The sequence below is a fragment of the Ahaetulla prasina genome, chromosome 13 (genome assembly GCF_028640845.1).
Source record: "Ahaetulla prasina isolate Xishuangbanna chromosome 13, ASM2864084v1, whole genome shotgun sequence".
Taxonomy (NCBI): domain Eukaryota; kingdom Metazoa; phylum Chordata; class Lepidosauria; order Squamata; family Colubridae; genus Ahaetulla; species Ahaetulla prasina.
In genome coordinates, this window is record NC_080551.1 from 9,702,564 (window position 1) to 9,726,453 (window position 23,890).

Below are 23,890 nucleotides of genomic sequence, written 5' to 3' on the forward strand. Positions count from 1 at the left end.
AGAAGGAAGGAAGGAATCAGAATCATAGGGCAGGGAGGGAAAAAGGGAGGGAGGAAGACAGAAGAAGGAAGGAGGGAAGGTGGGAGGAAGGAAGGAAGGAAGGAAGGAAGGAAGGAAGGAAGGAAGGAAGGAAGGAAGGAAGTCCTTGACCAAGGCACAGTTTGAACCATAGTACTGAAACTGATTTGAATATATATATATATATGAATTCCGTGGTAATTAAATTAAGATTCTATATAGATGTTTCTGCTTTTATACATTATGTAAATCAAATAGATTCAAATGACTTTCCCCTCGTTTTGCATCATTTATTCCGCAATTTGTAACACACTGCATAATTCATACAGCTTCCCCATCCTCAGCTTAATCCAGATGAATATTCAGAGAGGGGATCTTGAGGGCTACATACTGTATGGAGAGATAACTATGTTATTCCCATGAACGTACTGCAGCTGTAGAGAGTCCCTGGTTTGATTCTGAGCATAACTGAATTTCAGTGGGGCTTCCACGATTCCTTCCCCTGTTAGCCTGGTCTTTCCTCTAGATCATTTTATCGATGGACCTTCACTTCAGAGTAACTTCTCATGCTCACGATAGACTCGAGCCAATGAAAATGCCTGCAGTGATTTGGATCCCATCCATTTCAAAAACATTAACAAGAAGAAGACACTAAACAGCAACTCAGATGAAACAGCAGGTCACCCCCGAAGCCAAACATCTCAGCCTGAGCAAAGCCGGTGAGGCATAAATCTCAAGCTGGAAAGGGAAAGATAAAAAGGACTAGAAAACCCAGGAAGAAAAGGGGAAAAAATATAGAATAGAATAGAATAGAATAGAATAGAATAGAATAGAATAGAATAGAATAGAATTCTTTATTGGCCAAGTGTGATTGGACACACAAGGAATTTGTCTTGGTGCATATGCTCTCAGTGTACATAAAAGAAAAGATACATTCATCAAGGTACAACATTTACAACACAATTGATGATCAATATATCAATATAAATCATAAGGATTGCCAGCAATGTTATAGTCATACAGTCATAAGTGGAAAGAGATTGGCGATGGCAACTATGAAACGATTAATAGTAGTGCAGATTCAGTAAATAGTCTCACAGTGTTGATGGAATTATTTGTTTAGCAGAGTGATGGCCTTCGGGAAAAAACTGTTCTTGTGTCTAGTTGTTCTGATGTGCAGTGCTCTATAGCGTCGTTTTGAGGGTAGGAGTTGAAACAGTTTATGTCCTGGATGTGAGGGGTCTGTAAATATTTTCATGGCCCTCTTCTTGATTCGTGCAGTATACAGGTCCTCAATGGAAGGCAGGTTGGTAGCCATTATTTTTTCTGCAGTTCTAATTATCCTCTGAAGTCTGTGTCTTTCTTGTTGGGTTGCAGAACCAACAAGTTATAGAGGTGCAAATGACAGATTCAATAATTCCTCTGTAGAACTGAATCAGCAGCTCCTTGGGCAGTTTGAGCTTACTGAGTTGGTGCAGAAAGAACATTCTTTGTTGTCCTTTTTTGATGATGTTTTTGATGTTAGCTGTCCATTTTAGATCTTGTGATATGATAGAACCTAGAAATTTAAAGGTTTCTACTGTTGATACTGTGTTGTCTAGTATTGTGAGAGGTGGAAGTATGGAAGGGTTTCTCCTAAAGTCTACCACCATTTCTATGGTTTTGAGTGTGTTCAGTTCCAGATTGTTTTGGTTGCACCACAAGGCTAGTCGTTATATATTTGGATAAGAGCTTTTGTCAATGATTCTCAAACCAATGCCTGAAAATACAGACTGTCAGGGCATTGTAGACCTCAGCTGGAAGAGCAGTAGGTAAGGTGGGGGCCACCAAGGACAAGGCCTTGCTATTTGACATCAAATCAGATGCAGATACTGCCCTGTTTCCCCCCAAATAAGACATCCCCTAATAATAAGCCCAATTGGACTTTTCAGCGCATGGCAATAAGGCCAAGCGCTTATTTCAGGGTTCAGAAAAATATAAGACAGGGTCTTATTTTTGGGGAAACATGGTACCCGGAGTATGAAATGAGATTAAAGGCATGGTGACCAGGTATTCAACTACAACCACATCTCTGTCACCTGGGGGTGGGGGAATGCAGTTTGATGGCTTGGAGTGAGTTGGAAGGGACCTTGGAGGTCATCTAGTCCAACCCTCTGCTCACGCAAGAGACCTCTATTATTATTTATTTATTTTATTAAATTTTTATACCGCCCTTCTCCCGAAGGACTCAGGGCGGTGTACAGCCAAAGTAAAAACAAAGATATATACAGTTTAAAACAACAATTAAAAAGAGCAAATTTTAAAGGCCGATTATTAAAATTTAAATTAAAAAGTTAAAAAATATTAAAACCCCAATTAAAATACATCACTAAATTATGCCAGTCCCGCTTTAATGAATAAATATGTTTTGAGCTCACGACGGAAGGTCCGAAGATCGGGCACTTGATGCAGACCGGGGGGAAGTTCATTCCAGAGCGTCACTGCCCCACAGAGAAGGCCCTACTCCTGGGGCCGCCAGCCGACACTGTTTGGCGGGCGGCACCCTGAGGAGACCCTCTCTGTCGAGCGTCTGGTCGGTGGGAGGCAAAAGGTAACAGCAGGCGGTCTCGTAAGTACCGGGTCCTAAGCCATGGGCGCTTTAAAGATAGTTACCAAAATCTTGAAGCGCACCGAAGACCACAGGAAGCCAGTGCAAGCTACAGACAGCGATGTCACGTGGGAGCCACGAGCGGCTCCCGTTACTACTCGCGCAGCCGCATTCTGGACTAACTGCAGCCTCCGGGTGCACCTCAAGGCAGCCCCATGTAGAGAGCATTGCAATAATCCAGCCTAGACGTAACCAGGCGTGGTGACCGTGCATAAGGCATCCCGATCAAGGAAGGGCGCAACTGGCGAACCAGGCGAACCTGGTAAAGGCCCTCCTGGCGGCGGCCGCCAGGTGTTCATCAAAGACAGCCGTCCGTCAGGAGGACACCCAAGTTGCGAACCACCTCCTTTGGGGCCACTAACTCGCTTCAACAGTCAGCTGCGGATGCAGCTGACTGTACCGGGATGCCGGCATCCACAGCCACTCCGTCTTGGAGGATTGAGCTTGAGTCTGTTTCTCCCCATCCAGACCCGTACAGCTTCCAGGCACGGGACAGCACTTCGACCGCTTCGTTGGGGTGGTCCGGGGTGGAAAAGTACAGCTGAGTATCATCAGCGTACAGATGGTAACTCACCCCGAAACCACTGATGACCTCACCCAGCGGCTTCATATAGATGTTGAACAGGGTGGGCGAGAGAATCGACCCTGAGGCACCCCACAAGTGAGGCGCCTCGGGGCGACCTCTGCCCCTGTCAACACCGTCTGCGACCGGTCAGAGAGATAGGAGGAGAACCACCGATAAACGGTGCCCCCCACTCCCAATCCCTCCAACCGGCGCAGCAGGATACCATGGTCGATGGTATCGAAAGCCGCTGAGAGATCTAATAGGACCAAGGCAGAGGAGCAACCCCTGTCCCTGGCCCTCCAGAGGTCATCCACCAACGCGACCAAAGCCGTCTCCGTGCTATAACCGGGTCGGAAGCCGGACTGGAACGGGTCCAGATAGACAGTTTCCTCCAGGTTTATTAGGGATTTGAACCGCCGAACTGCCAACCTTTCTGATTGACAAGCTCAGTGCCTTAGCCATTGAGCCACCTAGTCAGGCTGTAAAGGTCTCCTTCCGCTTCTAAACATTAATGAAACTTTTTGGAAAAGTTACACTATTGTTCGGCCAGCATTTGCACATGGTGCGGGATCGTATCAGTGGTGAAATCCAATTTTTTTTACTACCGGTTCTGTGGGCGTGGCTTGGTGGGTGTGGTGTGGCTTGGTGGGTGTGGCAGGGGAAGGATACTGCAAAATCCCCATTCCCACCCCACTCCAGGGAAAGGATATTGCAAAATCTCCATTCCCTCCCCACTCTGGCTAGCCCGAGGGGGTACATGCCGGTTCTCTGAACTACACAAAATTTTCGCTACCAGTTCTCCAGAACCTGTCAGAACCTACTGGATTTCACCTCTGGATCCTATGGATGGAGAAAGAAGAGTGAGAGATTCTAGGCTGCAGCCATCAAGCAGGAAAGGCTTTCGATCTCAGCTTTTTCTCCACAAACCCTCCAGAAAATAGAGAAGAGTGGGACCATTTAAGGCAGTGGAGAAATACCTTTCTCTGTAGCCCTTCCTTTTAAATGCATTCCATGGACATTGGGGGTCCTGTAATTTAAGAAGATTATTCACGAACAGGAGTGTGTCCAAAGGAAAGCAAAAGAGGGTCAGAAGCGGGGGTGAAATGCTACTAGATCGGACCAGATTGCACAATCTGGTAGCGATCGCAGCTGGTAGTTTGGCGATCTGGTAGCGATGGCGGAGCAAAGCTCCGCCCACCCACCCGGGTGTCATTACTTCCTGGTTTTAACCAGGAAGGAATGTGTTTTTTACCTTCTGCGCATGTGCAGGTTTCGTGCATGCGCAGAAGGTCTGCGCATGCATGTGACGCGCATGTGCGTGGCACATACACTCCCAAGCCGGTAAGGAAGGTAAGTAGATTTCACCCCTGATCAGAAGGCTGGGAAACCAACCTTCTGGGAGGACCTGGTGAAACCATGAGGTTGTTTTAGGGAGAAGATGGTAATTGACATTGGAGGGATCTTCAAAAATCAGAGGGGTTGTCGTACAACTTTTTTTAATTTATTTATTTACATTTATATCCCGCCCTTCTCCGAAGACTCAGGGCGGCTTACAGTGTATAAGGCAACTTGAGTTCTTCTTTGTGTCAGGGTTCCAAGCAACACCCCCAACGAAAGAAAACTCCGAGGCTTGAGTTTCCTCAAAGTTCCATTTTATTAGAGATGTCATATTGGCACATCTGGGAAAACCCGAATCTGAAAGCTTCCAGGTTTTCCCCACCCAAGGAAAAATTCAAATCCCTGCCCAACACCCACAAGTCCATCACATGGTCCAATCAACCATCGTTCCCCCTGGAGATGCCTCCCTGTTCCAGCCTTCCAGGTGCAGGGCAAGATGTCCTTGAACCTCTGAGAAAAGAAAGTTGTTATGACTATATATCACTCTGGCTCCCTACAATCTCCCCTCCCAGTTTCCCACAGTAGTAAATGTGGCAGGTCTGAAAGTCCAATACAAAAGATGGCTTCCAGGCCTGACACTTTGTTGCTTCAGGGCACGGTTGGAACCAATAGGTGGAAAATAGAATAGAATAGAATAGAATTTTATTGGCCAAGTGTGATTGGACACACAAGGAATTTGTCTTGGTGCATATGCTCTCAGGGTACATAAAAGAAAAGATAGGTTCATCAAGATACGTAAAAGGCTAGGAAGGGACAATTTGGGACCTTCAGATGTGGTTGAATTACAATTTCCAGCATCCTAAATATAGAGGAGTATGGAGATAGTCTTGGAGAAAATATATAGCAGTAATGCACATTACAAAAAAAAAATTGCTTAGCAATAGAACTTAGACTTATATACCACTTCATAGTGCTTTTACAGCCCTCTACTGACTTATAGAGTCAGTATCTTTCCCCCAACAATCTGGGTCCTCATTTTATCCACCTTGGAATGATGGAAGGCTGAGTCAACCTTGAGCTTGGTGAGATTCGAACTGCCAAATTGCAGGCAGCTGGCAGTCAACAGAAGTTGCCTGCAGTACCGCACTCTAACCACTGTGCCACCATGGATCTTTCGTTAACTAGATTCTTATGTGTAGGCTTTACCAATCAATCTTATAAACTGCAACTTAATAGATGGTCCAAATTCTTTGCACCTGACAAGTTGTGAGGATCATAGATTTTCCCTTATGCGGTGTAGAGTCTAGAATTCCCAGAATTCTCAACTGCCCCCCCCCATTGCTGAATCTTCCAAAAGCTGAAACCCAAACACCTAGAGCAGGGGACTCCAACCTTGGCAGCTTTGCCGGCTGAGGAATTCTGGGAGTTGAAGTCTTCCAGGCTTAAAGTTGCCAAGGTTGGAGACCCCCTGATCTAGAGGACACCAAGTTGGGTTGAAAGGTCTCCGACAAACTCCTTTGCAACCTGGAGTTTCCACCAAACTGGTTCCCTCGTTTGGATGTTCAGCGTTAAAATCAGAAAGGTATCCTGATGCTACTGGGAGTTTTTTGCAAACGGTGCAGCTACCAGCCTCTGCCTTCTGCTCCGTGCTCCTCCCAGGACCAACAAATGGATGTTAATGCAGGAAATTACTGGGATCGAGCCAGGTTGGCTCACTTTGTTAACAGCCCCCCCCCCCACCGTCCTTCCCTCTCGACTTCTGCCAAATGGAGCGGCTGAAGTTGGCAAATGAAGCATGAAATGAAAATACCAGGCTGATGCCCAGGGAGAATTAGGAGGAATCACTTTGAATCAGCCCCATTTCCTAATCTACACTCCAACCTGCTGAGAGTAAAAGCCTGAACAATGGACCAAGGAACCCTCACGAATTCCAAAGCTCTCCAGCCCTCTAACGAAAACCAAGGATTTAATCCTGCAGATCCCATCCTTTCTCTCGCCTGCTCGCTTTTTCTGTTTTCTTTTATTCGCTCAATTGCTTTCAGCCGAGAGCAGAAGCCGTTCCTTTTTTTCACAAAGGTTTTAGAAGCTGCATGTAGCAGCTCTCGCTTTTGAGAAGAAAAAGACCTCCGTTTGGTTGAAGACCCCAGCAATTTTTGCTTGAGGCTTTGAGCAAATTATGTCCTGGGGTGAAAATTGCGGCAGTGGGAATGAAAAGGAGACCACAGGGCTAAAGGGGTTTATTTATTTGGGAGTCTTGCTTGCTTGTGCGGGAATATCAGCATCCTCCGTTAAGTAATTTGGAGAGATAATGAAACTCATGGAGAGGGAGCGACTCCCTTTTAAATGATGCTCAGAGGCGGCTTTTGAATGGTAGCTCATAAAACTAAATGGAGATATGGAGCAGGGTACCACTGGGACCAATCCTGGAAAAAGATATATTCTTCAACATGTTCATTAATGTCTTGGATGAGTGGCAGAGGGAACCCTTGCTGGATTGTCAAGTCACACAACGCTGGGCAGGCCGTGAGTGGTCTCCCCATGAGGCTGAAACCAAACACCAAACCATCTCAAAGGAGGCTGACAAGAATAGAATAGAATAGAATAGAATAGAATAGAATAGAATAGAATAGAATAGAATAGAATAGAATAGAATAGAATTATTTATTGGCCAAGTGTGATTGGACATACAAGGAATTTGTCTTTGGTGCATGTGCTCTCAGTGTACATAAAAAAAAAAGTTAGATCTGTTAAGAAGCATAAGGTACAACACTTAATGATAGTCATAGGGTACAAATAAGTAATCGAATCATACTAGGAAACAATCAATATCAATATGAATCGTGAGGATACAAGCAACAAAGTTACAGTCATACAGTCATAAGTGGGAGGAGATGGTTGATGGGAACGGTGAGAAGATTAATAGTAGTGCAGATTTAGTGAATAGTTTGACAGTGTTGGGGAAATTATTTGTTTAGCAGAGTGATGGCGTTCGGGAAAAAACTGTTCTTGTGTCTAGTTGTTCTGGTGTGCAGTGCTCTGTAGTGTCATTTTGAGGGTAGAAGTTGAAACAGTTTATGTCCAGGATGTGAGGGGTCTGTAAATATTTTCACAACCCTCTTTTTGACTTGTGCGGTATACAGGTCCTCAATGGAAGGCAGGTTGGTAGCAACTGTTTTTTCTGCAGTTCTAATGATCCTCTGAAGTCTGTGTCTTTCTTGTTGGGTTGTAGAATTTCTAGAGGTGCAGATGACAAACTCAATAATTCCTCTGTAGAACTGGATCAGCAGCTCCTTGGGCAGTTTGAGCTTTCTGAGTTGGTGCAGAAAGAACATTCTTTGTTGTGCTTTTTTGATGACGTTTTTGATGTTGGGTGTCCATTTTAGGTATGATAGACCCTAGAAATTTGAAGTTCTCTACTGTTGATACTGTATTGTCTAGTATTATAAGAGGTGGTAGTATATAATCAGATCTAGCAGAGATACAAGTAGTCTTCAACTTACAACAGTTTGCTTAGTGACCATTCAAAGTTGCAACGGCACTGAGAAAAGCAGCTTACAATGGTTTTTCACACGACCGTTGCGACATCCTCATGATTCGTGTGATCCAAATTGAGACGCTTGGTAACTGGTTCATATTTATGATGGTTGCAATATCCCCATGGTCATGTGATCCCTTTTTGTGACCTTCTGACAAGCAAAGTCCATGAGCAAGCCAGATTTGTTTAAACACCAACCCACCTTGAATGCCTTTCTTATTTCCGGCTCATTTCCCGTGATTGTTAGTAGCTCAGATTTCTGTAGAGTGCTTAAACTATGCGATAAATCTTTGCACTCATTTGAACAACCTGAATCTCCTGGTTTCTCCAGAGCTTGACAGGAGAAGACCTTAGAACTGTAACTGAACAGGAGTCTGCACAATGAAGAGGCAACTAATGAGGCCAGTGTACTCTCAGACGGCATCAGAAATATTCTTTCCAGCACATGGGAAGCAATTGTTTAACCATATTCTCTACGATTCAGGTTCTTCAATCGTTGTGTCCAGCTCTCGGCACCAGACTTTGAGAAAGTTTATGGAGGAAGTAGACAACAAAGCTGATAAGCAGACAAAAAGCTAAGTCTTAGGAGAAACCGGTCAAACTGGAAATGTTTAGCTTTGGAAATAAAAGACTGTAAGGGCACACAGTGTTCCTTTTCATGGGCCTTCATGGATGATACCTAGTAGAAGATCAAGAACTGTCAGAGTTAACAAAAGCTACCATCTTCAGAGGATAATGTTCTCTTGAACTGCATACTTAATACGTGGAACTTGACAACCGGATCGAGTGAATGGTTGTAAGTTGAGGGCTATCTGTATTGCTTTCTCCAAGAGCTGATAGAGCAAGCCGTGAATATTCATGCTTTAAGGGTGGAGATGTTGTCTGACTTGGTGATGCCAAGCCTAACAAGTGTAGAAACTTAGCACCCACCCCTCTCCTAGAAGAATGAAATGTTTTAGGAAATATTAAAAAGGCAGAATATTTTATTTTCCCTAAAGAAGAAACATGCTCTTGGAAAGCAGCCCCCACCTTGGTTAACAGCCCTAGCAGGACTGGGCCAGCCTGTCTACAAAACAAAAGACCTTCAACTCCAGGATGATGAGATTATCTTTCAGGGCAAAGCCATTCAGCCACAATAGAAATTGCACAACAAAGCCCCTTCACTGTATCAGCCCAAGCTTCAAATCAGCTATGGCCCATGGGAGTCTGACAGCAACCAATAGAATACATGCCATTGCCACAGAAACAGGAAGCTCAAGGGCAAGGCCCAAGAGAAAGTATAAATACCTCTCACTCTCCATGTGTTCAGCTGCACCAGGACCTCAAACCCATGTGGTCCTGTTCATCAATAAACCCTCTTTCCAAACAGCCTCCGTGTTTCCAATGTCTTTCTCCCCACTTGGAATTGAACCAGGATGGATATTTCTTCCAACACAAGGAATATAGTTTCCTTATTTACTTGAGATAACCTGGTTGGGGCGGAGAGGGACGGACGGACTGACAAGGTATGGAGAACAGCACCTACAATATTTCACAGATAAAAACACTAGCCTTCCTTATGTCAGAAAGGTTGCAGCCTTCCTGACCCATGTTTGAAGCCTTCAGAAGATACAAACCCTAAACTAGGTAGCCAAAATTTAGGGATGGGGTGGGGGAACCCACAGATTTCAGAGGCAATAGATTACCACTAAAATTATACATATATATATATCTGGGTCATGCAGCACTCTGGGGCATGTAAGAACATGAGCATGGAAGCAGTCTCCAATATCTAAGAACATATTTTTCAAGGATTACATTATGTGACACAGTTCACTCAGAAAGATCTCATAAAAGCTTGATTTGCTTTAATCTTTCTCTTTCCTTCCTTCCTTCCTTCCTTATTTTCTCCCTCTCTCCCTCCTTTCCTTCTGTCTAATCCTTCATTCCTCCCTCCCTTCCTCCCTCCTTCCCTTCTGACTAATCCTTCCTTCCTTTTTTATTTCTATTCCTTCCTTCCTTCCTTCCTTCCTTCCTTCCTTCCTTCCTTCCTTCCTTCCTTCCGTCCGTCCGTCCTTCTTATTAGTATTTCCCTAAAATATTATTCAATGAAGTAGCAAGCAGTGAAACAAAGCAATAGCAACACAGTATAAACAGTATAAACCACTGATCAATAGTTAATTTACCTCCACTATTTTGTGCAAATTCAAAGTATGGATTAATTTACTAACCAGGTTAAAGGCGTTGTAGAGACAGTCAATAACTGCAGATTCTAAACTGGCTGGGTGGTTTACTAGTTTTATGCATTTTTCCTATGGATAGTTTGATTTTGACATTTCAAATTACCGGAAGTCTTTTTCTGAGCCCACTTTATAAAAAATCTACAAATGAATGAATGCATATATGTATGTATAAAGCATATATCTGCAGGATTTGATTGAAATGCCTGGCTAGGTGGCTCAGTGGCTAAGACACTGAGCTTGTCGATCAGAAAGGTCGGCAGTTCGGCGGTTCGAATCCCTAGTACAGGTCTCCTGCGTGAGCAGGGGGTTGGACTAGATGACCTCCAAGGTCCCCCAGCAGCCCACCCCTGCGCAGAAAGCTCTTTGAAATCGTTTAAAGTTGACTGTAGGCACCATTGTTAAAGTATTATTTTTCTGCACTGGAAAGGTAGGAGAGATACTGAAATGTCTCTGTGTGTGTTTCTTGAGAGGAAAATCTTCATTTTTGGTGCTATTCATGTCCTACTAGCAATATATATACAGACTTCAGAGGATAATTAGAACTGCAGAAAAAATAATGGCTACCAACCTGCCTTCTATTGAGGACCTGTATACTGCACGAATCAAGAAGACGGCTGTGAAAATGTTTACAGATCCCTCACATCCTGGACATAAACTGTTTCAACTCCTACCCTCAAAACAACACTATAGAGCACTGCACACCAGAACAACTAGACATAAGAACAGTTTTTTCCCGAAGGCCATCACTCTGCTAAACAAATAATTCCCTCAACACTGTCAAACTATTTACTAAATCTGCACTACTATTAATCTTCTCATCGTTCCCACCACTAATCTCTTTCCACTTATGACTGTATGACTGTAACTTTGTTGCTGGCAATCCTTATGATTTATATTGATATATTGACCATCATTTGTGTTGTAAATGTTGTACCTTGATGAACGTATCTTTTCTTTTATGTACACTGAGAGCGTATGCACCAAGACAAATTCCTTGTGTGTCCAATCACACTTGGCCAATAAAAATTCTATTCTATTCTATTCTATTCTATAAAAGACATCTTGAAATAAACATCAAAGACAGCATTGAAAAATCAGCCTAACTCCTTGGAGAAGATTGACAGGCTCAAGGCCCAAGTTCATTTTGCTGGGAGAAAAAGAGTTGATGGGTTTGTGTATCGATATCAGAGTTTCCCAACCTAAGTTAGGATCCCCGACTGTATTGCTCAACTCTTATGGGCATTGTGGTCCAACACTTCTGGAAAACATTAGGTTTGAGAAGGCTGGTTTATATACCGAAGCATCTGGAATAACAAGTGCTTGTGTAACCATAATTGGAATGAAATGAGAATCATTAATTTCCATAAGAGAGACCTGATCCCTATGAGAATTCAGTGCAAATCAGCTCAGAAAACAAGATAAAAGTTAAACAAGAAAGATCACCAATATGGGAACTGCAAATTTCAGCAATATTGCAAGTTGTCTAATGGTTGTAATTATTATAATTATTATTATACTTTTATTCATTAAACATGAAACTCAGTCAATTGAACATTTAAAGATGTATCACCAATATTATTGACTTTATTTAAAGAAACTTTTATCATCATCATTATTTAGATTCATATTCTAAGATAAATGGAAAACTTGATAATTTAAGTTCTAACCAAAGACCTAAGAATTAGTAAGAGAGAATCTAAGAATACAGACAGTTCTGAGATGGTGGGTTTATTTTATTTTTTGGGTAAAATGGACAAATAGAGAATTGATAAATATTATGATAAATTCAATATTTCCAGATATCCAGGGAGTCTTTCAGGTATTCCTCCAAGGACTGCAGTTGCACCTGGTTTTCTTAATAATGGTTTTCTTTTTCCATAGGTGTTCAACTTCAGTATGGAAGTCCCAGTATCTTGTAATTTTTTCCAATTGTTTTTCCGCAATCCCAGCATCACTCAGCACAGAAACACCAATGAACCAGGCTAATCAAGGAGAGAAGCAACCTAGAACTAAGGAGAAATTTCCTGACACACACGAACTTTTGGGCCTTTTAAGATCCAAACACACAGCCATCTTGGAAGAAGAAGATGTTTTAACTAAGATGTAACTGTAAGCCGCTCAAAATTACCCTTTAGTAAGATGGGTGGCCACTAAATTTTATAAATAAATGAACAAGCATAGACAATCAAACAAACTCAGTTGCCTGTGGAGAGAAGAAAACAGCCACAGCACTCCTGGGGTTGGTGGTGGTGGGGAGGCAGAACATGTTTTTGTTCTGTGGAGCTGTGGAGCTGGCAACAGAGTCAGACAGTGATGAGGCTGAGGAAGAACATGGGCCAGTCCTGGAGGCTGGGGAAGACCTGGATGAGGGCTCTGCATCGGAGGCAGAGGTGGGGCCAGGGCCATCTGGGAGCGATGTGTGGACTCCGGAGACTCCAGAGGCTGACAGTAGTGAGGCAGAGGAACAGGAGGAGCCTGTTCCTAATGCACGCACGAGAAGAGCTGCCAGAAGGCAAGAGCAGCTAAAGCAAAGAGGATGACTTGGGAGTAGGGCCAAGAGATGATTGGCCCTTCCCTTACGGCTTAAAAGACCAGCAACGGCATTTGGGCTCTTTGTCGGAAAACAACGTTGATAACTTTGTCTTGTATTTGTATCGGTGTCTTCTGAATTTTTGCCAAGAAAGGCCTTTGGCAGTTTGCCTAATTGGACCAAGGTTGGTGGCAGGACTGAGGAATTGTGTTGGGAGAACTTTGCTTTAATTTAGTTGGACTACGCTGAGAAGGAAGTAATTGTCAGCTGTTTTAATAAAGTTCGTTTGTTTTTACACCGACTGAGTTTTCTACTACCTACTTGGGCCTGGGTCACAACAGTTTTTGGCATTGCAAGAGGGCCGCAGGGCGTGTGTATGGAAGAGCTATTTCTGCAGCCCGAATTAATGTCCGCATCCTCTTAATTAGTGGCCAGACAGCACCTCTTTTGCACCTGGGCTGCCCCAGGACTGGTCCAACCAAAATGGGAGAACAAAGCCGACACCCCCCCCCCACCCCTTCTTCAGAGTTTTGCAAAATGCAAAATGCCAAGAGTGCAGAGGGAGGGGAATTCAGCTCCAGCAGTCTTTGTCTGCTCCTGAAAAGAAAGAAAGAAAGAAAAAGGGGGGAGGGGAGGGGAGGGGAAGGGCTTCACAATAAGGCTATCCAGAAGAAAGGATTGAAGGGACAAAAAAAGAAGCAAAGAATGTGGAATGTGAGAAATCATGGTTGGGGGGAAAAAACCCCCAACAACAGGTATTGTGAGCCCGGCTCTGATGGTTTGGCTTTGAGACCTCTGTTTACAACACCCAAACCTTTTCATAAGCTAAAGAGAGTTTGGGGCACTGCACCATTCAGGAGAAGAGGGGCATGTTTTTGAAGCTCTTTAAAACGCTCCTTTATTTTCATTTGGACAAAGAGGGCCCTTCGGAGGCTATGGAGGATTTGCAAAGAATAGGTCTCCTCTCTATCTCTCTACCCACCACAACTCCTCCACACGAGCTTCCTTGCTACTCCAGCAATATCTTGAAGGCGTATCGTTATTCTTTTATATTTTATATTCTTTTATTAATGTTGGTTGAGGAATGCAATTGAGAAACCTCTTCTGGATTGAAGATGCCTTTGATTAGCAAACATTCCATCTTTCTGAAGATTAGGTTCATGTGCCTGTTAAGGATTCAAATGCAATTTGAGAGTTCTAGCTTTGTGAAAGCTCTAACATGCATCATATGTTATAACAAGTACAAGAATAATATTAAAGATTGGTCTTCTTCTTGCTTCTTCTTGTCTCTCTCTCTCTCTCTCTCTTTTTTCCGCAATTTAAACTATCTCCCACTTCAAGCACTCAGAATAGCTTCTATGCATGGGTGAGCTTGACTTCAATCAATGTAATGGTTTGATCAATTGATCTACTGAAAGATAATCACTGTTAATGGTTAATTAAACCTGTTAATAGGTTGACCTGTGAAACCGCCCCCATGTTGGGTCAAACTATTGACCTGTTCCAGCTGAAGAAGTTCAGGATTGTGAATTTTCTGTGCAACATGGTTAGATCTACAGAGTCAAAGCACAGATTCAGACAGAAATCAACTAAGGCTGACTTCTCCAAGCAGCAAAATTCCAGACAGCTGATAAGAACCTAAGCCATACCCAGCTGGATTGAGCTCCTAACCCAACCAATCTGTTCCTGGTCAAGGAACCACACAAGGAAACCCACTAGTCTCTCAGGAGATGGTCCTCAGAGACAATCCCATGGCCATCAAGGCTAAGAGCCATTGACCCCCATGTCTTCCAAGAACTGGTCCAACCCTTTTGTAAAAAGGTTTTAAAAGACCAGCCAGCAAGGCTGATAACTAACACCTCCAACAGATGGTAGCACAATATGATTTTCTGGTGTCTTTTTTGGTATGCCAACTGGTTGTCTGGAACCTTTTTTTTTTTAATTGATAGGGCCGCGGTGTGGCTCAGGCTGTAAGAAGCCTGTTATTAAACACAGCTGCCTGCAATTACTGCAGGTTCTAGTCCCACTAGGCCCAAGGTTGACTCAGCCTTCCATCCTTTATAAGGTAGGTAAAATGAGGACCCAGATTGTTGGGGGGGGCAATAAGTTGACTTTGTATATAAATATACAAATAGAATGAGACTATTGCCTTACACAATGTAAGCCGCCCTGAGTCTTCGGAGAAGGGAGGGATATAAATGTAAATTAAAAAAAAAATTTTACAAACATTTTCACCCCCCTTTTTCCCCCCCTCCCCCCCACACTCCCTCCCCTCTCCCTCCCTCCAGAACCACCCTCCTCCCTCCCCTCCCCCCCCCTGACTTCCCAGAACAAACACAAGGTATAGTTCAGAAGAAAAAACAATCGTTCGCTAAATTTTCCCTAACACAAATTATAATCCTCCCCTTCTTCTCAAATCCTAACTTCCCCCATACAAATCAGAGATAAATACATCCTAATCATTCAAAGGCTATCTGATAACTCTTAATCTGATATCTATTTTGCGTATATTAAATCCATTTTTTCCATTCAGATATTTTTCTTGTGTAGTGTCTTTCAAAAAGGCTGAGATTTTCGCCATCTCAGCCAAATTAGCAACTTTCAATATCCATTCTTCTATTGTAGGTAACTCTTTTTTCTTGTAATATTGTCCCATCAGTAGTCTTGCCGCTGTTACTAAGTTTAAAATCAGCTTAGTCTCAATTACTGTACAGTCCGTAATAATTCCCAATTAAAAAAAAATTGCGGTAGGAACTTTATCTTCTTTTTCAAAACATTTTGTATAATCCACCAGATGTTGTCTGGAACTTATCTTTTAAAGATAAGAGGCCAAAAAAGAGATTTTGCAAAAAGCCACCGTCCCCATGATGGCTGGGAGGAGGACACCGGATTTTATGGATTTCTTCCTCTCGCCAAAGGCAGAGAGAAAAATCCAGCTTGCAGAGAAAGTTCTGCTCACAAATGTGCCCATCACACGTTTCCCAATTTTGATTTCCGTTTGAACCACTCCGTTTCTGCTGAACAGTTTGCCGATCCCTTGTCAAAATAGGGATTGTGACTCCTCATATTCTGACGCCGTTGCCCCTAAGCTACAGGAAACAGATGCCCACTTCTGAGTGCCTTTCCAAATCATCTAACATGGGAGCAGTCCCACATTAGTCTCGCATTTGTTCATCCCTTCCTCTCTTGGGAAGTGTTGAAATTCAAGTTTTGCTGCTCACATAAACTGCTCCTGAACCGAAAACACACTCCTGACAACACACTCCTGAGCAACTTAAGAGTAATTGCTGCCTGATCAGCCTTTAGCTGTTTGTTCTCCCTCCGCACAGTTATATCAAGAGAAGAGTTCAGATAAAATGCTAAACAGTACAGGTTGTCCTTGACTTGCAACAGTTCATTTAGTGACCACTAAATGGGCCTCTGGTGGCTCAGGCTGCTAAGACAGTCTGTTATTAACACAGCTGCCTGCAATTACTGCAGGTTCAAGTCCCACCAGGCCCAAGGTTGACTCAGCCTTCCATCCTTTATAAGGTAGGTAAAATGAGGACCCAGACTGTTGGGGGGGCAATAAGTTGACTTTGTATATAATATACAAATGGATGAAGACTATTGCTTAACACAGTGTAAGCCGCCCTGAGTCTTCGGAGAAGGGCGGGATATAAATGCAAATTAAAAAAAAAAACCTCAAAGAAAATGGCACTCAAAATGACAATATTTCACACTCATGACCATTGCAACACTCCCATGGTCACACGATCAAAATTCAGATGCTTGGTAACTGGCATGTACTTATGACGGTTGCAGTGTCCCGGGGTAACATGATCCTCTTTTGTGACCTTCTGATAATTGAAGGTCAATGGGGAAGCCAGATTTACATAACAACCATGTGACTCACTTCGTAACTGCAGTGGTTCACTTAACAACGGTGGCAAGAAAGGTCGTAAAATGGGGACAAAACTCATAACTTCTCACTTAGCAGCATAAATGTGGGTCTCAATTGTGCCCGTAAGTCAAGGACCCCTTGTATCTCATTCTTCCTCCATCCTTTCATGTCACCCCGCCGTTGAGTTTGTCAAATCAGGACAACGGCTTTGGAAATCTCGGTTCCGTGCATCATCCCGTTGTTGCAAACGCATAAAGTTATTTTTTTCTATTTCTGGCAAGATAAAGAGAATCGCTTCATAGGAGGCCAATGAAATCAAATGGCGAGTAATTATTGCCTTTTCTGGCAGGGAGGAAATTAGTCCAATACGACGCCTTCCTCTTCTGACTTGTCAGGTGAATGACTGAGACCACATGTGGAAATTGGAACTGGAATTTCACCAGGTTCCTCGTGCAGCCGTGTGGAAACGGAATGAAAGTTGAAAATGAGCAGATACAGCCTTGCCCGGGAATGCCGTATGTCATGTAATTGTGCAATTACCTAACAAGCTGTCCTACCAGCCCGTATCTCAGAAGGCATCAGGAGGAGAAAAGAAGCAGTCAGGAAATCTGGAGAATACTCCTCCAGATCTGTCTCCGAGGAAGGAGGTTTGCTGACATGACAGAACCCTGCCTTGGAGAAGGAGAACGTCTCCTGCAGTTGCTTTTTGGTGAGGAAACGGCCCACCTGCCTCTGTTTCCAGCTAGGTTGTGATGGGTAGGACTCCATCTTTAGAATCATAGAGTCATAGGGTTGGAAGGGACCTGGGAGGTCTCTTAGTCCAATCCTTTGCTCAAGTAGGAGACCCAAATACCATCACAGTTAAATGGCTGTCCAATCGTTTCTTGAAAACCTCCAGTGATGGAGCACCCACAACATTTGGAGGCAACCCATTCCCCTGATTAACTGTTCTCACTGTCAGGAAAGTTCTCCCTTGTTCCAGGTTGGATCTCTCTTGAATGGGCTTTCATCTGTTAATCCTTGCCCTGCCTTTGAGTGCTTTGGAGAACAGGTCAAACCCCCTTTTCTCTGTGACAGCCCCTCCAAACTTCCAAACTTCCTTTCCCACTTATCTCTATCTGCCTGTCTGCCTGTCCGTCCGTCCATCCGTCTATCTATCCATCTATCCATCATCTATCCATCTATATCTATCTATCTATCTATCTATCTATCTATCTATCTATCTATCTATCTATCTATCTATCTATCTATCTCTATCACCCTTCTTCTTCTTCTTCTTCTTCTTCTTCTTCTTCTTCTTCTTCTTCTTCTTCTTCTTCTTCTTCTTCTTCTTCTTCTTCTTCCTCCTCCTCCTCCTCCTCCTCCTCCTCCTCCTCCTCCTCCTCCTACTCCTCCTCCTCCTCCTCCTCTCTGTCCTATTCTATAACACTATCTTGATTTCATCCCCATATTTATTGGAATACAACTACTCATAATATTTTTTTTAAAAGTAAAACCTTGGGATGAAGATCCAAGCCACATCCTTTCCAGTCCTTATTCAAATGCCTTTGCCACTATACCACATGGTTTTCTTATATGTTAAGAGGTTTACACTGCCCTTCCTTCATGTAGATCCAGTCATTCTCCCTCTTCCCATTTTACTAAACCGCACCTCATGTGTAAGAGGCTGGAGGAAGAGAGAGAGTAGCTGGCCTCAAATCATCCAGGCAGGAGGACTAGAACCAGAATGTCTCTGCTCTTAATTCCAGCACTTTTTTCTTTTATTTGCATTTATATCCCACCCTTCTCTGAAGACTCAGGGCGGCTTACACTATGTCAAGCAATAGTCTTCATCCATTTGTATATTATATACAAAGTCAACTTATTGCTCCCAACAATCTGGGTCCTTATTTTACCTACCTTATAAAGGATGGAAGGCTGAGTCAACCTTGGGCCTGGTGGGACTTGAACCTGCAGTAATTGCAAGCAGCTGCTGTTAATAATAGACTGTCTTAGCAGTCTGAGCCACCAGAGGCCCCCTTCATCACTACTCCACACTGCCTCTCCCAATTCCAAAATGGCAGCCCATTTGGCGTGTTCTGTCTTCTCTGAATAACAGTCTGATGTACTAGTATGTGGGAATGGAATGGTCCTGCGGGAGCTCGGGGTAGAGATGTTGCCTAGGGCAGTGATGTTGACCCTACGGCATGCGTGCCAGAAGTGGCATGCAGCGTGCTCTCTGAGGGCATGTGAGCAGTCACCCCAGCTCAGCTCCACCACACCTCCTGCCAGCCAGCTGGTCTTTGGGCCTCTGCAGCGCATGCGTGGAGGAGGGGTGCATGCAGGGAGCACACGTTCATGCACAGGGGGCAGGACACATGCGGGGGGGGGCCTGCATGCAAAGGCACGGGGGTGGGACGCATGCACGGGGTCTGCACCAGGGGTGAAATCCAGCAGGTTCTGACAGGTTCTGGAGAACCGGTAGCGGAAATTTTGAGCAGTTCAGAGAAACGGCAAATGCCACCTCTGGCTGGCCCCAGAGTGGGATGGGAATGGAGATTTTGCAGTATCCTTCCCCCAGAAGTGGGGAGGGAATGGGGATTTTGCAGTATCCTTCCCCCAGAAGTGGGGAGGGAATGGGGATTTTGCAGTATCCTTCCCCCAGAAGTGGGGAGGGAATGGGGATTTTGCAACATCCTTCCCCCTGGAGTGGGGAAGGAATGGGGATTTTGCAGTATCCTTCCCCCAGAAGTGGGGAGGGAATGGGGATTTTGCAACATCCTTCCCCCTGGAGTGGGAAGGGAATGGGGATTTTGCGGGATCCTTCCCCTGCCACGCCCACCAAGCCATACCATGCCCACTGAGACACGCCCACAGAACCAGTAGTAAAAAAATTTGGATTTCATCACTGGTCTGCACGCACATTGCATTTTGGGAGTTCGCACTCACACTTTGGCCACTCGGTCCAAAAATGGTTAGGCATCGCTGGCCTAGTATGATCAGATAAGAGGAGACGTAGCCCACAGCTGCATAACAGGTAGAGAAAGAGACTCCAAAGAAAACCTTTCCTAACTTCTCAGGCTGTAAAAGAGATGGCGGGAGAGCTGTACATTTAGACTTGCACGATTCTGTTAACGTAGCCTTGCAATAAAGTATAATTAGGTCATCCGGTCTTGTTTCCTGCCTGGGCTACTGGGAAAGCCGACACCCAGATAATCTTGGGGTGTTCTGCCTTTTTAGGGCCGATTCATTTGCTTATGCATATCCTGTCTTTATATCTCTGTGCATAAGCAGGCATTCTTCACTTAAGTGAAGCTCACTTAACATCCTCCAGGAAGCAAATTAGAGCAGCAGCAAGTAAATATCATTATGGTGAAAAACAAAACAAACCCATCATCACCTGAATTGTCATATGGAATTTCCATATTTAGGGACAGTCTACCTGCGAGCACCACTTGGGGATGAACAACAGAAGGAAAACACAGCCTTCCTTTGCTGGCGCGGACTCATATTTTAGCCATGGGACGAGAGCTCTTTTTGCTTTTCTCTCTTGCTGAAAAAAAAAAAAACAATAAATAAAGTTGGACGATGATTGCTTTTATTTGATTTTATTTATTCATCCAATTTACACGGCTGCCCATGCAGGCCTGGCTGTGGTTATTCGAGCGGCGAGCCATTTTGTTGGCTAACAGTTTTATTGTTGGTTACCGCCTTTAAAGCGCTCCATGGCTTAGGACCCGGGTACTTACAGGACTGCCTGCTGTTACCTTATGCCTCCCACCGACCCGTACGCTCACACAGAGAGGGACTTCTCAGGGTGCCGTCCGCCAAGCAATGTCGGCTGGCGGCCCCCAGGGGAAGATCCTTCTCTGTTGGAGCACCTACCCTCTGGAACGAACTTCCCCCCGGTTTGCGTCAATTACCTGACCTTCGGACCTTTCGCCGTGAATTGAAAACGCACTTGTTTATTCAAGCGGGACTGGCTTAATTTTTTAAACTTTTTGAATTTTAATAATTTTAATTGGGGTATTTTTATGAATTTTATGGGTCAAATTTGACGGGTTTTAAATTTTCGGCCATTTCTAGAATATGTTATTTTAATTTTTGTTTTAATTTGTATATTGTACTGTTTTTTAAGCTGGCTGTACACCGCCCTGAGTCCTTCGGGAGAAGGGCCGTATAAAAATCTAAATAATAATAATAATAATAATAATAATAATAATAATAATAATAATAATAATAATAATAATAATAATAATATTACATTTTACAAAGCGTACGCATCAAAAACCATAAATGAACCATCAAGAGAAAAGATAAAACTTAAAAAAAGAGAATAGGGTTAGATGGGCAAAAGAGCCCAAAGAAAAAAGAAAGGAAAAACAAAAATATGTACAGGTAATCCTCGGTTTACAACTATTCATTTAGTGACCACAGTTACAAGAGTGCTGAAAAAGGTGAGTTATGACCATTTTTCACACTTATGACCATTTACAGCATCCGTGATCAAACTTCGGACGCTTGGCAACGGGTTCACATTTATGACGGTTGCAGTGTCCCAGGGTCACGTGATCCCCTTTTGCCACAAGCAAAGTCCATGGGGACACCAGATTCACTTAACAACCGGGTCACTCACTTAACGACTGCACCACTTAGCAAATGTGGTGAGAAAAGTCATAAAGTCGGACAAAACTGACTTAACAAATTTCTCACTTAGCAACAAGCTCGATTGTGGTCGTAAGTTGAGGACTACCTGTATCATGAATGATTCCCATGATTTCTTCTTCCAAGAATATAAGAAACTCTTACATTCGACTCTTAGTTTAAGGCTGCACTAGAACGTCCATTTTTCCCTAAAAAAGAAAGGGGGGGGTTATCTTTTTTTTTCCTTTTTAACTTTTCACAGTTGTCAAATCCATACGTCAGAATTTATTTTTTCTCCATCACCTTCAAAAAAATCCTGCGGTGAACCTGAGTCCCTAGGGAGATAGGGCGGTATATAAATATGAAAAATAAAATAATAAAAATAACCATCACTATATTGCTAACTAGGGCGTACAAAACCTTTGCCAGACCAATTCTTGAATACAGCTCGTCCGTCTGGAATCCACACTGTATTTCGGACATTAACACGATTGAGTGGGTCCAGAGGTATTTCATGAGAAGAGTACTCCACTCCTCTACTCACAATAGAATCCCTTATGACACCAGGTTCGAAATTTTGGGCTTGGACAACCCAGAACTGTGCTGCCTGCGGTCTGATCTAAGCATAGTACACAAAATTGTCTGCTGCAACATCTTGCCTGTCAACGACTTCTTCAGCTTCAACCTCAATAATTGATGGGCAAAAAATCGATACAAATTCAAGGCAAACCGCTCCAAACTCGATTGCAGTAAATACGATTTCAGCAACAGGGTGGTCAATGCCTGGAATGCTCTACCTGACTCGGTTGTTCCAGCCTCAAACCCTCACAGCTTCAACCTCAAACTGTCCACTGTGGACCTCACCCCATTCCTAAGAGGTCCGTAAAGGGGGCCTGCATAAGCGCACCAGCATTCCTATCGTCCCTCTCCTACTGTCCTCATTTATTTGTACCCATTTCCTTCCTTCATGTCCAGGTTCATATTCATATCTGCTATCTTGTTTGACAAATAAATAAAATAATAAATAAATAAATGTCATCCCCAGAGTAGCATCGAAGGCCTCTTCCCAACGATGACATGGTATATTAATTACAACAACAGACCACAACCACAATGGTGCTCTCCTCCGAACCATTTTGCACTGATGGTTTTTGACATTTGTTCGAAAAATTCAAAAGCAAACAAGTGGTTGGAATGATATGGACCCTGGCAAGTTCCCACAGATATTCTCCTGAAGGGTGACTCCCAAGTTTTTCATTCTTTTCTCTTTCTCTTTCTCTCTCTCTCTGATTTTGTGATAGCACGTGAAGCAAAAAATAAAATAATATTTGTTGTGTCTTCAAAGGCAGTCAGAATAACTCTTGATTAAATGAAAATTGCATTGGGCGTACGGCAGAAACGACAAGCTTGTCAGGCCGTTCCTGGAACTGTCATTTGTGTGTTAGCCCTAAGTGGAAGGCTACAGTTTGTTCACTGGCTGCCCTTTGAGATCGGCGCTTGTCTTAGTATCCTGACAGATGCACAGTTCTTTCTTTGACACCTGCAGCAAATTAATCTGATTGTGCTGATGGAGGCTGGGTGTTGGGACCCCCTAAGATGAAAGAGGGATGCTTATGGTCTTGTTAAGTAAGAGCAAGATTGTGGATTGGTCCACTCTAAATTAAACATCTAGAGTCGTATTCTAGGATTTTAGCATTAGGGTTTTTACCTAACCAAATATGTAGTTAGTTTCAACTCTCAGAATTCCAAACCGGGATGAATGGAATAGCAAAAGAAATGATTAAACTGGCATGAAGAATTACAAAAATTGTTTGTATTCGTTGTGATGAAGATTGGAAGTCCCTTCTTTAAATATTTTAACTATTTCTTTTACTTTTACATCCTTCCTTCCTTCCTTCCCTCCCTCCCTCTCTCCTCCCTCCCTCCCTCCCTCCCTCCCTCTTTTCTCTTTTCTTTTTTCTTCCTTTTTTCCTTTCCTTTTCCTGTATTGTCTTTTATATTTTATTTTTAAAAATGTAAAAAGCAGATGCCGTGGTTAAACTGGGATCTTGTCTGAAACAAAGAGAAGAGCCAAAGAAACTAAGGCAAACTCAAGTCAGTTTGCTTACAGCTTGTTCCGATGGACAGCAATTAGGGAGTGCGATCTGCAGACCTGGTCAATCAAGATGGTGGCTCTGACACCCTTAAAAAAAGAATCACCCCGTTGCCCGCCCCACCCTTCTTTAATTTCTACAACCACACCTTGGCGAGATCCATCAAGGCAGTTTCTTGCAGCCACTTAAAGAGAGATCTGTGTTTATCCTCGGGATCTCTGGATTTAAACTTCTCTCCAGCTTGTCCCTGAAATAATAATAATAAAAAAGAGGGAACCTGCAGCACTCAGAATGCTGTCTAGGCCATGAGGTAATTGCTACCAACGCTTCTCAGCCGTACAATATAACTATTATCTGCCTTTGCTTCTTCCCTCCCCGTCATAATTCACCTTCCTTTTGATTGTCCTGTCATTGGAAGACTTTAGATTATGGACCA